This window comes from Mus musculus, chromosome 9 (genome assembly GCF_000001635.26).
Source record: "Mus musculus strain C57BL/6J chromosome 9, GRCm38.p6 C57BL/6J".
NCBI classification, from domain to species: Eukaryota; Metazoa; Chordata; class Mammalia; order Rodentia; family Muridae; genus Mus; species Mus musculus.
Window position 1 is genome coordinate 118710845 of NC_000075.6, and position 13767 is coordinate 118724611.

Genomic DNA, 13767 nt, shown 5'->3' on the forward strand with positions numbered 1-13767 from the left:
GGCAGAGTGCCCCTCCCCCACACTCCCGAGGTTGCTGCAGGGTTCCAGCTACACTATATGCTTTACATGTACGGAGAAGAGGTACGGTCAAAGGGCGCTGGGAGTCTAACCTGAGACCCTTTAAAGAGCCACATCTTAAAGAGGCAGGTGTGAAATGCCAGTTTGGGTTGCATGTCTTAGAAACTCTACTAGCTTCACAGCCCAAAGAACTCATCTTAAAGATGGAAATGACCAGTCTGCTGGTAACTTATGATTACTGATCCCCAAAACATGGTGCAGCTCGGGGACAGGATTTTTGCTCTTATTTAATTATAATTCATTTAAATTGCATTCTGGTGTGAATCATGGTACATGTGCGTGTGCACTTGCACGCATGCACACCTGGGTCAAGGAAAATTTGTAGATGTCTATTGTCCCCTAAAACATGGTTCCAGGTACTGAACTCGGGTTATCAAGCCTGGCAGCAAATGCCCTTAGATGCTGATCCATCGTGCCAGGCCCTTAGCTCTTGTGGTGGACTGTACAGGCATTGAAGCGTGGTTGTTCGAGAAGGCAAGATGGACACTGGATAGACAGCTCCCAGTCTCTGCCACAGCAGAACGTGGAGGCATCAAGGGTGTCAGTCACATCAATCAAGCCTCGGGACAAGGTGGAGAGAAACAAGCATGCCCAGGAATTCCGCCGTCCCCCTCTGCACTGGGCTGACGGGGCGTGAGTTTTCAGCATGCAGTGAGCGTGGTTCTCTGGGGCCCTTCACTCACAGGTGCCTCCGCTTGAATCCATACGGGGCCTCAGGTGCAATGGGAGATGCAACGGTTTCAGCTGCCTACAATCCCAGGGAGACAGGCAGACTAAAGGAGTGGGATCTTGATTTGCAGACTGGTCTGACTCAAGGAGCAAAGCAAATCAACAGAGAGGGAGCGTTCTAAGGATTAAGGTATGAGATCCATCATGGAATTGCCTGTAATATAGAGAGAGCCCCCTTCCCACTGCTCACACTCAGGGTGGGTAGGAATGTGTTCTGTTTCAGCATGTGCGAAGCACGTGGACTGCAGGCTACTCCTGCTCGGGATGGCGGGCGCTGGCCGGGCTTGGTGTCCTGCCAACCACGTGGTCTGTGCAAGTCGCTTCATCCTCATTGAGACATAAGCATCCTCTGCCCAGAAAGGAAGACTCGCCACAGTTCTGAGTTCCTAGAAGGGTCTGGAAAACCCTGGTCTGCAGCCCTTCGAGTCACCCCACCCATCCCCCACTCTACCTGCTTTCTTATTTGGAATGGATGGAGACCTATTCCATTGCTACTCAGAGCTTTTTTTCTTCTTTCTTTCTTTCTTTCTTTCTTTCTTTCTTTCTTCCTTCCTTCCTTCCTTCCTTCCTTCCTTCTTTCTTTCTTTCTTTTCTTTATGATTGGAAGCAGATGTCGAGAAACAAAAGAGAAGTGTAGGAAGGAAATAATGAATTACGTGGGGACAGGGGGCAGTGCGCAGCAACTCGATGATCCCATACTCTACCTGGAATAGAGGCCTGGAATGGCACCTCACTGAATTTACAAGGGCCCTTCAAATGGTAATGTGTCCATGAAGTATCTGGGGGGCCTTGTTGCAGGCAGATTCCAGCACAAGAGAGCCGATGTGAGCTGCAAACTCCTACCCTGGACCGTCAGAAGAAATAGGTGCCCAGAGTTAGGAGTGATAGAAAAAAGTGACTGCTGGTGGTTGACTCCAGTGTCACAAATGAGGCTTAGGAGGCACAGATGCTGCTCCCATCATCCTGGTAGTGAGGGAGCACCTGACAGGTCACTGGTGTCATGAGAGAAGTACTCATGTATGGAGCTGATGTGGGATCTCTTTGCAGCAGGTATAAGAGCCTACAAGTTAGGGGAGCGCTCCCCACAGGTGGAAGTGCTCCCTCACAGTGGGAGTGCTCTCTACAGGTGGGAGTGTTCCCCCACAGGTAGGAATGGTCCCCACAGGTAAGAGTGCTCCCCCACAGGTGGGAATGCTCCTTACAGGCAGGAGTGCTCCCCACAGGTAGGAGTACTCCCCCCACAGGTGATGTTAACGTTTTTCAGTCACAGGAGCCCTCCTCACAGGTAGCATGAGGCCCCCCCAGTCTGTGAGAGTTCCTCACCCACAGAGATTGGAGTCCCTCACCTGGGTAGTGGCACTGAGCATATTTCTAGTCAGCAAGTAGACAGCATCTTGCTGGAATGTGTCAACCGAGGGGGGGTGCACTTACAGGAGGGATGTGTGTGCTGTGTGTGGACTATGATTTCTTCGAAATCAGTTCTTCTTGCCCGAAGGACAAGTATTGTCAGTAGACAGTGTACAGACATGATTCTGAGCAGTTCTGTTTAATGTGAGTAGAGAATTTGGAGGACAGCTGTTGGAAATGCCTTTGTCCTTCCCAGGGTCTGGGACACACTGTGACACAGTCTCAGGACATGGAATGCTGTGGTGGGTTTTCCTTCTCTTTACCTCAGCTCTGCCTCAGGGTCCGCGTGTGCTCTCCTCCTGCCCGAGGAGCAGAAAGCTGTCCTTTTCTCTTTAGGTGACAGGTTTGGAATGATTTGTTTTGAGGGTGGGGGCTTTCTGGTTGTGGGGTACCTGTGCTAGATGACAGAAGGCTTATCATAGAGAGCCCCCATGCAGAATAAACCTATATCTTCCAAGGAACTTTCTCTAGAGCGGTGGTTCTCAGCCTTCCTAAAGCTGCGACCCTTTAACACAGTTCCCCATGCTATGGTGACCCCCAATCATAAAATTATTTTCGTCGCTGCTTCTTAACTGTAATTTTCTACTGTTATGAGTTCTAATGTAAATATTTGTGGAGACAGAGGCTTGCCAAAGGGATCATGACCCACAAGTTGAAAACTGCGGCTGTGGTTGACTTCAGGGCTTTGGGGATCCTCTCTAAACACAGGAATTGTCCCATGTCCCAAGGGTTGGAACAAATTTTGGAGCATTTTAGGATGTCCGCCCACTTATACCCAGGGGGGTTGTGAGAACAGGTGACAGGAGAAGTTGCTTTCTCTTTAAATCTACTAAGTTCTGCGTGTTTAAACTAGGCGGGCGAGCCGCCTCAGCAGGTAAAGGCATCTGATGCCAAACCTGACAGCCAGGGTTGGATTCGCGGAACCCACATGGTAAAAAGAGAACGGAGTCCTGCTGGCTGCCCCTGACTTGCACACAAAGACTGTGGTGTGCACGCACACACATATACACACACACACACATACACACAATCACTACTAAGAGTAAAATAATAAGTCTTAGCCCTATGCTAAATGTTCTATACACTTCTTTTGACTTTTTAATGAGCCCAGTTACATACATAACACTGCATGTGTCCAAATTAGATTCAGAAATCTGAGATTGACAGCTAAACACACTCAACATCTTCCAGCTGGCGAGCAATGAGGTCTTGGGTTTGAATTCCATCTGGCTCCTAACCAGCTCTGTGGCCTTGGACAGATAGTGTGGCCTGATGGTCATGCACACATTGTGGTCCTCCCTTTGCCGGATGGCCATGCATGCAGTGTGGTCCTCCCTGATGGTCATAGTGCTCTCCCTGAAAATAATTTGGTGAGAAGACAATATTAACACGGCCATTTTGGGGTTCAGAGCTGATGGAAATGCTTCCCGGATAATACCACTCACTGGTTATAAATGTGTTATTGGGAAAGCACAGTGAGCAGCTGTCTGCCTCTCGGAGCCGGTGGGGGTGAAGTGTGGTGGTGTGTAAGCCAGCAGGGCAAGCATGGGAACAGCGAGTGTCTGGGAATCCCCTCAGTGGCAGCTTCAGGCAGGTGCGCTCCCTGCCTCTCCTCAGCCTTTGTCAGTCTGGACTTTGTTCAGTAACAAAGACCCAGGTGGCATTGTGTGGTTGCCTGGTTGCCTGCTCTCTGTGGCATCTGCCTCCTCTACTTTACCCTGCCTGGGAAACAAGGGGGGTGACTCCAGGTGTTTTAGGAAAGGGTTCAAAGCTTTGTCACCTTAAAGAGAAACCAAGTCATTACCTGAGGGGAAGGCTTGTTGCTTGGCGTGGTACTGGCAGCTGAGACCCTTGATTTAAGTGAAGGGAGGTGCTAAGGATGGAGTAAGCAGTTTGTTCCACTATGGAATCTGAGAGTGGCATTGTATAATATAGTTGTGTATGTCCTGTGTACATGTGTGTGTATACATACGTAATTATAGCTTTACCGGTAGTCTACGTAAAAGTTAAATAGTCACCTTTGGCCTGACAAAGGTCACTCCATAGGTGACTTAAATAACATTTGCTTGCTCACAGTTTGGGGATCAGAAGTTCTAGCACACACACACACACACACACACACACACACACACACAGGCTTGGTTTCTTCTGACGTCTCTCTTCTTGACTTGCTGTGACCACTGTCTTGAGCATTGCTTTTCCTCTATTTAGACACACCTGCCATCCCTGCACATGTCCAAATTCTGCTTCATAATAGGACAGCAGTCACGTTGTTTTAGGGACCACCCTAATGGCCTCGCTTCTCATGACCCTTTAAAAGCCTCATGTGCAAATACAGGCATGTTCTTAGGTAGAGCACAGTTCATCACACAACAGCATTCTGCTGTTTGCTTCACGAGATGCAAAACATTTCAGCCTATAGTATAAAAACTATGACAGATGTTTCCATTTTGTCCTTGGTCTTTGATATATGGCGAATATTTTAGCCACATTTTATATGCTCACTAGGTACAAGTGCATGGTGAGACATGTGACACATTGGACGGTGCAAGTCTAGAGCCATATCTGGGATATAGAATAGTTATGAACAGGCCTGAGTGGACTCACACACACACAAGGATCTCTAGAGTCAACCATTAGACCCTCCCCGGAGGACTGAGGCTACACTGATCTTAGAAAGCTGGTCTTCGCCCCTGGGCAAGTTGGGAAGGATGGTTCTGGAACTGGGGATTTTGGAGCCTGAATTCCATGAGCAAGGTCACGAGGGTCTGAAAACCTTTTAGCGTCACAGCGACTGCCATCTACTCCTTGAAGAGACCCACACCCTTGAGTCATTGTGGCATCTTACCCAGCGGGTGCGTCAAGGCAGTGCATTCTGCCTTGGCTTTTGGATGACATCACAGGAACCCCCACGTGAGCACATAGAGAAATCTCTTATGTTTGACTCCCTCTCAGACTCCAGGGCAAGCCTTGTAGGGGTTTCTCCGAGAGCTCTTTTTAACTCACTCGAGGGTTGGAGGGAGCCAGGGGAGAACGGAAGACCTGAGCGTATTGCTGAGCGAGCACTTCCTGTGTTGAAGTCAGGGCAGAAACATTTCCTGTGTGCTGCAGACAATGTTCCTCACCTGGCTGCAATGCCTGGGAACTGCAGCACCTGCATTCCCTCAGCCCCTCTGCCTGCAGCTGCTTGGCATTCCTCCTAGTCTCAGAGCAGAACCACAAACAGGGTGCTGGGACCCATGGCAGACATCTCTCAGCTTGGGCCATCTGGCTATAGAGGGACATTACTGTTCAGTACTGGACTACATCCACAACCCAGGGGCCCTTCCTTCAGCTATGTGGCCACACCCTCCTCTCCTAGCCGTGCCCCTGAGCAGCCACAGATGGTCTGTCCTCTCACCACCCCTACTTCCTGTTTCCCCAACCTCAGTATCCTGAGTGTCTCTGGGTCACTAGTTATTCCATTACTGAATTCATCTGTACCTGCTATTTATAATTCGTTTCTTCCTTTGTTCTTGCCTCCCGATGAGAAAATAAAGGAGAAGGGTTTCATATAAACTGATTTTGTTCTTTGTCACCAGTGGTTGGGAAGATGCTCATGACAGGAACATGCTATGCCACTTCCCTTTCTCCCTGCTTACCAGTCCCCTAGCCTTGATGGGATATAATCCTGTCGCTCAGAACAGCTAGTTCTGAGTCTTCTGATGTTTTGGCAGCTACATGTTGGTATGGATGAAACAGTGATCTTTGTTCGTGAGGCCTCCACTTTCCCCGGGCTCGATACCCTCTTTAACTGTCAACTTGACATTGCCTAGAGTCATCAGAAAGGAGATCCTCCATTAAGGAATTGTCTAGAATAGATGGGCTTGTCAGCGTGTCTGCAGGTGATTGTCTTGATTGTTAATTGATGGGCCCGGCCCACTGTGGGCAGAACCATTCCCTAGGCTGTTCTAAGAAAACTAGCTAAGTATGAGGCTGCTTATTCTGGAGCCAGCAAGAAGTTTTCCCCCACGGTTTCTGTTCTGCTTCCTTGGCTGTGAGCGAGCTCCCTAGTCTGAGAGAATGTTGTGTGCAAGGGCAAGCAGGCCTGCCTTCAAGTCCCTGCTTGAGTTCCTGTCCTGTCTTCTGTCAGTGATGGGCTGTGACCTGCAAGCTGAAACAAACCTCTCGCCCTTCTAACTCACTTTTAGTCGTGGTATTTGTCACAGCGACAGAAACTAAAACAACTTTCCATCAGTCTTGTTAGAGACAGGTTGGGATGGACTAAATGTATCCTCACCTGATTGATGGATGAGCCCAAAATTCCAAAAACTTGGATTATAACCAAAGTAGTACTGGAAAGAAGTATAGAGGGATTCAACAAGACTTGCAGTAATTTTATCAACAGGAAAGCTGTAAAGAGCACCAGGAAGGCTTTAAGATGGTTGGCACTCGCCACAATCACATTTGTCTCTGTTTCCCCAGCACCAAGCTCAGTAATTGACATTGACTAACTGCCCAATAAATGTTCACTGAATGTTCAAAGATGTTGGACAGTGTCCAAGACGAGCATATGCTTAAGATATTCTTCTAAAAGTTGTACAGCCCTAGCTATTACATTAGGTCAGTGATCTATTTTGAGTTAATTTTTGTGTGTTGTCCAAGAAATTCTTGAACAGCTGTGGTTCGGCATCATGAGCAGACATCAGCCTGTGGGATTATGCAGCCTAAGGGTCACCTTTGAACACTTGATCACCCAAGTGCACCTACATTTTAAGGCTGGCACTAAAGGGGGCAGCTGGAAACTTACCCTGTCTCCTAAATTTGGGACTGTAAGAATGAAGTCTCAGACTGAAGCCATGTATTTAATTTAAGTGACCCTTTATAGGGGGTTGTGGTACTGGGTTTATACCAGGCTTCAGTCTGAGACTACTGCAGGTCCTCCAAATTCTGTGTGTGCCAGCTCCTAACCACTTAGTCTCTGGTGTTAAATGTTCAAGTCCCTTCTCTTTCTATTATTCTCTTACTTCAGGGTCATCTTTGGGTGCCTGACTGTCATTTCTAGTGGACAGACTCATTGTAACTTATGTTCCAGCTACCAATGTCCCCTCAGATACCAGCTTATTGTCCCCTAAATATACCATGCAGATCTGAAGCTCTCAGTGGAATCTTGGACAGGCTTCGGACACCATTGCTGCCAGCACCTGATGTTTTTGTCATCCTGAGAAGCAGCAAGAGTTTACCAGACACTCTTGTTTACAGACAATATTCCTTTATAAGACTCAACTTCTGGCTTTAATTACTTGGTAACACCAAGGGCTGGTATCTTGTACACCAGCATTTTAGAAATAGACGATAAGATGAGTTTCTTACTTTTCTTGTTGCTACGGCATAATGCCTGACAAAAATCAATTTGAGGAGGTCTTATTTTGCCCAATCATTGGATGGGAGGCAATCTATCACGTAGGGGAGGCTGGCAACAAGTGACTTTGCAGCAGCAGGAGTATGAGGCAGAGACAGCTCACCTTAGGTCATGACTGAGCAGGAAGCAGAGAAAGGACAGGAAGTAAGACTGGGCAATAAAGCATCAAGATCCACCCTCCATGACCCACATTCTCCAGTGAGGTTCAACTTCCTAAAGGTTTCACAGCCTTCTGGGTTAATGCCACAGCTGGGGACCAAGTATTCACACACTCCAACCAGTGGGGGTGGGGTGGTATTGCACATTCACCCTGTCACAGGTGGTATAGAGTAAGACAAAATAAAATTTTATGCTCAGATACATTTTAGAATAAAGTACATTTAAAATACCCCATCCGACTAAGGACAGGCTCCTGGATTGCAACGCTTCAGGACCACAAAACACTGGAGGAGACTAGATGCTTACATTAGTTGACCTTGCAGCGTTTTTGTATCTCTGAAGCTGAGGCAGAGCGGTTGGTTTTCTCGCAGTAACTTGGCTTTGTGCCTTCAGAGGTCTTTTCTCTCTATTTATATGGAAACTTTTTTAGCCTCAAACTTGAGTGCTAGAAGGACTTATTTCATATCCATAGATGTTGCTTAAAGATAGCATGATCTCTGCAGTCCCCACCACTTACAGCTTCCATCAATCTTCTGATGAGCTAATTGCTGTACTATATTTTTAGTGGGCTTATGTACTGTAGAAAACTCTTTGAAAGCCCACACTTCATGTTAAATTTAGCTAGACCCTTTGCAGCCTTGAGTGATTGTTCATCTTGATGGAAGAAAATAGGATCCTTTCTCCTCCACCCACCGTTGTCATTCAATTATTACAGATTTATGCAGGAGAAAGCAACTCTTGTGTGAATGGGCATCTTTTAAAGAATCATGACACATCACTGAGACAGATATACTTGGCCCCCAATTCAACGGGTACCTGTGGAGTGCTTGTGCCCATAGGTTCTGTGGCTGGGCTGGAGTCCGGAGGCTCATCCGGTCGTACAGTCACACCCAGACTAATAGATGAGGGAATGAATGACAGACACTCAAGAGGACCAACAGACATCCTGAAAGACTGGCTCTCACAAAGAGAACAGAAATGCTAGTTAAAATTCAAGATGTGCATGCGCTTTAAGTGTTTAAACAAAGCAGGCCTGGTCTTGGACTCCTAAAGACTTGTGAGAGGAATTGCTGTCTGGAAGGCTAAGGCTGTCCAGCAGAGAGTGAAGGCAGAGCTGGGGTGTGAATGGGACCCCTGTACCCCACAGACTGAGACTAAAGCACACTTATTTCCTCCTTGAAGAGCCAGTTTCCATGAGATGGAGCCAACCCAGGGTTATGATATGGATGGATAGATGTGGTTTAACCAGAATGCCCCCAGAAGGTCCCTGGCATATGGCTGACACTCCCTCCCTCTGTTTCCATTAGACTCCCTTTCCTAGGTTCCCATGGAGCCTGGAGTGTTACCTAGACTGTAGTTAAGAGCTTATCCAAGTAGGACCCTGCCTCCTGTGATAAACAGCCCCAGGCTGAGTGGGCCACAGAAGGCTGGCATATATATGCCAAGTATATTCTCAAGACATTTGTATAGTGAGAAGTGAGAAGATCGTGGGTGCCACATAGGCAGAAGGACAGTCACCATTGATATTATGTGGCTAATGACATGATGCTATGCTGTGTAACTACATGCATGTGTTTCCTACACTGCAACAACCATACAGTCACCTGGGGCTTTTAAATGGGTTGATCATAAGCGGGTATGGAGTTTTAGAAGAGACAATGAAGATACTCAGGAGAGGATGGTAGAGATACGGGTCTAACAGAGATGATGGTATAGCCATGTAGATGTAAGTGCCAGGGAATTTTACACTTAGAGATGCTTAAAGTTAGAAGTGTGTCTATTTAAATCTTCTCTCCAGCTGACCGGCAGGTCCCCTATGCCTGGAGTCTTGGATTCTGTAGGTTTACAGCAGGAACTAACAAGCCAGTATCTAGGAAGTCCCAGTTTATTATCTTTCTGGTACTTTTTAAAGGTTTATTTATATTTATTTCAGGCGTGTGGGTGTGTGTTTTCTTGCATGTTTACGTGCATGTGTGTATGTGTCGCATGTGCTTGATGTACCCTTGGAGGACAGAAGAGGGTATTGGATGCCTGGACCTGGAGCTACAGTTGCGAGTTGTCGTGTGGGCGCTGGGAACTGAGAAAAGCACCTCTGAATCTCGGCCATCTCTCCAGCCCCAGGACTGTACGGCTTAAGAAGACTTTTAGTTTTCAGCAAATGTTGATTACAGAGAGGAAACCCCTAACCTGGACATATGAACATCGTTTCCTGTGTGTATTGCCTGTGGCTTGTGACATCCAGCTTCTCCACCAGAGCTGACTGACTGAGGTAGTAAATGTCTCCTCATTTGAGAGCTTCAAATGTGAGTCATAGGAGTCCCATTCCTCAATCTGAGAGAAGGCTTGGGCTAGATGCTTCCTGAGTGTCTCCTACCTTAAGAACCACAACAGAGTTTGCATCTAACATTGACTCAGTGATGCCCCATTGAGTCGCCCAAATGAGTATCTTTCTAGGCTCTAACCTAAAAGGCCACAAAATCCTGGCCCACAGAAGAGGGGTTGCAGTGTTTGCTGGATTGGCAGAGTTGGGTATAGAGTTGAGGATGGGAAAAAAATTTCATGACAAGTCCTTTGGCATGGCTTTTGTGTGTTGAGCCTTGGAGATACTAGAAGACCTTGGTATGATGGATCGTAGGCCTCCGAGGAATAGCTATGGCTGCGTATGAAGCTGGGTTAGATTAAGCGTCTGATTTATAGTGCTGTAGTTGAAACTGCCTTGAGGATGCATATCACTGAATCATGCCAGTGAGAAAATTTAAACCATCTTAATGTCACACGACTGTGGGAAGCCAGCTCCCCTGACATAGGTTGGTCAGCGGATTTGCCATGCCCTGAAACAGCTGCCTACATCTCTAATAACCCAGCATTTCTGCCCTGGGTGTGGCCACCCCTAGCCTTGGATGACCTCTTGGGTATAGCAAAGACCCAAATGGATGAACCTCTTAGGTTCTTGGCAGCTTTTGTGGGGCAGATTTGGAGTCCTGTAGGCTATTCTGGTTGTTGCTATTCTTACATATTAAGTGCCCAGGAGATTGACCAATCAGATCTGGCTGGGCAGCAAACTTGGGGGTATTAATGGGGGAAAGATTCAGCTGTGAAATGGGCACTGGGGTCTGAAGGCCAGGCTGCATTTTGAGTTTCTTGTTAATCAAGGCAAGGTTTGGAGTGTCTGGATATGTATAGATGAGGATTGTGTCGACTTGACACATGCCTCCTTTCCCCATTATTTCTTTGTGGCATGACCTGTCATACTTCATTAGGGTATGTCATTATGGATGCAGCAAAGGATTATGGGAGACTCCTGGGAGAAAAAAAAATCTACCTCTGAGGTTGACCTGTGCGAGGCCCAGTGGGCTCATGTGCACTTTCCCACAAATGTTGACATCTGAGAGCTTCCTTCAGTTTCCACAGATATAAGTGTTCTTATTTCAATCTTAATCATAGAAAAGGAGTGATGTTGTCACAGGGTAACTTCATAGAGCAGAGAGATAAAGGAAATATTTTTTAAAATTGGCTCTGGAATTGTACCAGATGAGAGAGCGCAAGTTATGACACCCTCCTGACGGGAGGTGACTAGAAATAGAAAATCCTAACTCATTGATTGATTCAGAAAAGGGCTTAAATGAGGCTGTTTGCATTGCTTCCTGGGAACATACCAAGATGTGGCAGACCTGATATTGTCTAGTTGCTTAAGAAACAGATTCACTGGGACACAAGCCTACAACCTACTTTTTCTACAAATAAACTATCTTAGACTTCAAGTTGACCATAAAAGAAAAATAAACTCAAGGTCTAGGCCATGGTGTCTGAGGTGACCGATTAAAGATATTCAGTATAGCCACTTGTTAAAGGCAGAAGGGGTGGGATTTATAACTGTTCTGGATGCTATAGCTGCTGCTGGCTGGCCACAGTTCTACTCCAGGAATGGAGAGTAACTAAAGACCACATCTCATCAGCAAGTTATTAAATGCCTACGACAGTACAAAGTCTGACTTGTTTGTATAACACTACATCCATGTTAGGCTAGGGATAAGAAACAACAACACAAATGGACAATTGTACAAGGAGGCTGAACCTGAACTACAAACCCATAGAGCCCTGATTGGGAAGTGACTCAAATGTCCAGAAACACTGCCTAGATATCAGCTGCAAATACAGGAGCAAGAGTTCTCTTGTAGTCCCATGATTCAAATCAGCAGCTCTCATGTAAGACCAGTGATTCTCAAATTTTTATCAGAATCAAACACATACAACAGAAATTGCTAGAGCAGCAGGTGTCTGGGCCCCAACTGACTTTTTTTTTTTTTAAATCCAGTAGGTCAGCAATGAATTTGTAGTGATTTGAATAAGAATTCTCCTCATAGGCCTGGGTATTTGAGTACTTGGTACCCAGTGGGTGGTCCCTAGTCTGTTTGAGCTGGTTTGGTGGTACAGGAAGTATGTCACTGGCGTTGGGCTTTGAGACTAGAGCCATTTCCGGAGGCTTATGTCACTGGGCTTTGGGGTTAGTCCCACTTCTAGTTCTACTCTCTGCTTCATGGTCATGGTTGAGCACTCTCAGCTTCCTGTTCCAGCCATCACACCTCCTGCTATGATGGACTCATAGCCCTCTGGAACTATAAGCCCATGCAAACTCTTTCTTCCATAAGTTGCCTTGGTGTGTTTTATGACAACAGAAAAGTAACATAGTATTTCAAACTGTCTTTGAGAGATCCTGTTGCTAAACCACACTCTATACTGTGAACAAGTCTGGACTCCAGCCAAGGGGATCTCACCCTTCTTGTATAGGTGTCAAGAAGCCAAGGAGACTCCTGGGGATGGGAGAAGACTGGGTTTATAGATGGGAGAAGTTCCTGCTGCATTCAGATTCTCTTGGTTTCCTTTTCACTTACTGGGATAAAACACTCTGACAAAAAACCAATGTACTCAGCTTACAATTCCAGATACAGTCCATCATGGGGTGTGGGTGGGGGTGGGGGTGGGGGACATAACAATAGGAGCTCAGGGGACCATTCATACTGCATTCATAATTAGGAGCACAGAAGAAAGACTGTGCCTGCTAGTACTTTTCTCTCATACAGTCTAGGATCCCTTCCTAGGGATTGGTGCCACCCATAGTGAGATAGTCTTCACACCTCAACCTAATCAAAAAAAAAAAAAAATCCCCCACAGACATGCTTGGAGGCAGTTCTAATTTTATTAAACTGACAGTTGACACTAAAAATCACACTCTCCACCTGAAGACCCATCATGCTTCATTTTATCCTACCCTCCTGCTTGCTGTTCGATCTCAGAAATCTAGGAGGAAGCTTATAACTGCATTTTTGTTTAAATGGGGTGGGGAATAGGACTGGATTGACTGTCACATGCTGCTGAGAGCCACTGGTTTTCTTTCAATTATTTTGGTGGCCTGTTGGAGTCTCCCTTGAAATTTTACCAGGATATTACTAAGAATGATTTCTGAGTTCCCGATGATTAAATGGAAAGTGAGGTGAAGTCAAGTTCACATTTTACCCTCATGAATATTGCCAGAGAAACAGGATGGTAGGCAGCTAAGAGTGTGGCTCAGATGAATTCATGGATTTGAGACTCCAGCTTCAGTGCTCCACCATTGCCTTAAGCCAGTGATGTGACCCCACCTAAGCCATCTGCTAAGTTGAACCCGGGTGAATATTGTCTTAGCTAGGGTTTTACTGCTGTGAACAGATACCATGACCAAGGCAACTCTAAAAGACAACATTTAATGGGGGCTGGCTTACAGCTTCAGAGGTTCAGTCCATTATCATCAAGGTGGGAACATGGCGGCATCTGAGCAGGCATGGTGTAGGAGAAGCTGAGTGTTCTACATCTTCATCTGAAGGCTGCTAGCAAAATACTGTCCTCCAGGGAGCTAGGACAAGGGTATTAAAGCCCACAAGGCCACACCTACTCCAACAAGCCCACATCTCCCAACAGTGCCACTCCCTGGGCCTAGCATATATAAACCATCACAA

General features: G+C 46.6%; 1 protein-coding gene across 3 annotated transcripts in view; it reads left to right on the top strand.

Annotated features, from left to right (window-relative positions):
• Itga9 (integrin alpha 9) overlaps window positions 1-13767 on the top strand; it is a 294295-nt gene that overhangs the window by 104136 nt on the left and 176392 nt on the right. The window contains exon 1 of one of the 3 annotated variants that reach the window (NM_001113514.1): window positions 848-937. The exons of the other annotated variants lie outside the window; for them this stretch is intronic. The gene's annotated coding sequence lies outside the window, so the exon portion shown is untranslated. Of the gene's footprint in view, window positions 1-847; window positions 938-13767 lie in introns of those variants that run through there. 3 annotated transcript variants of the gene reach the window in all.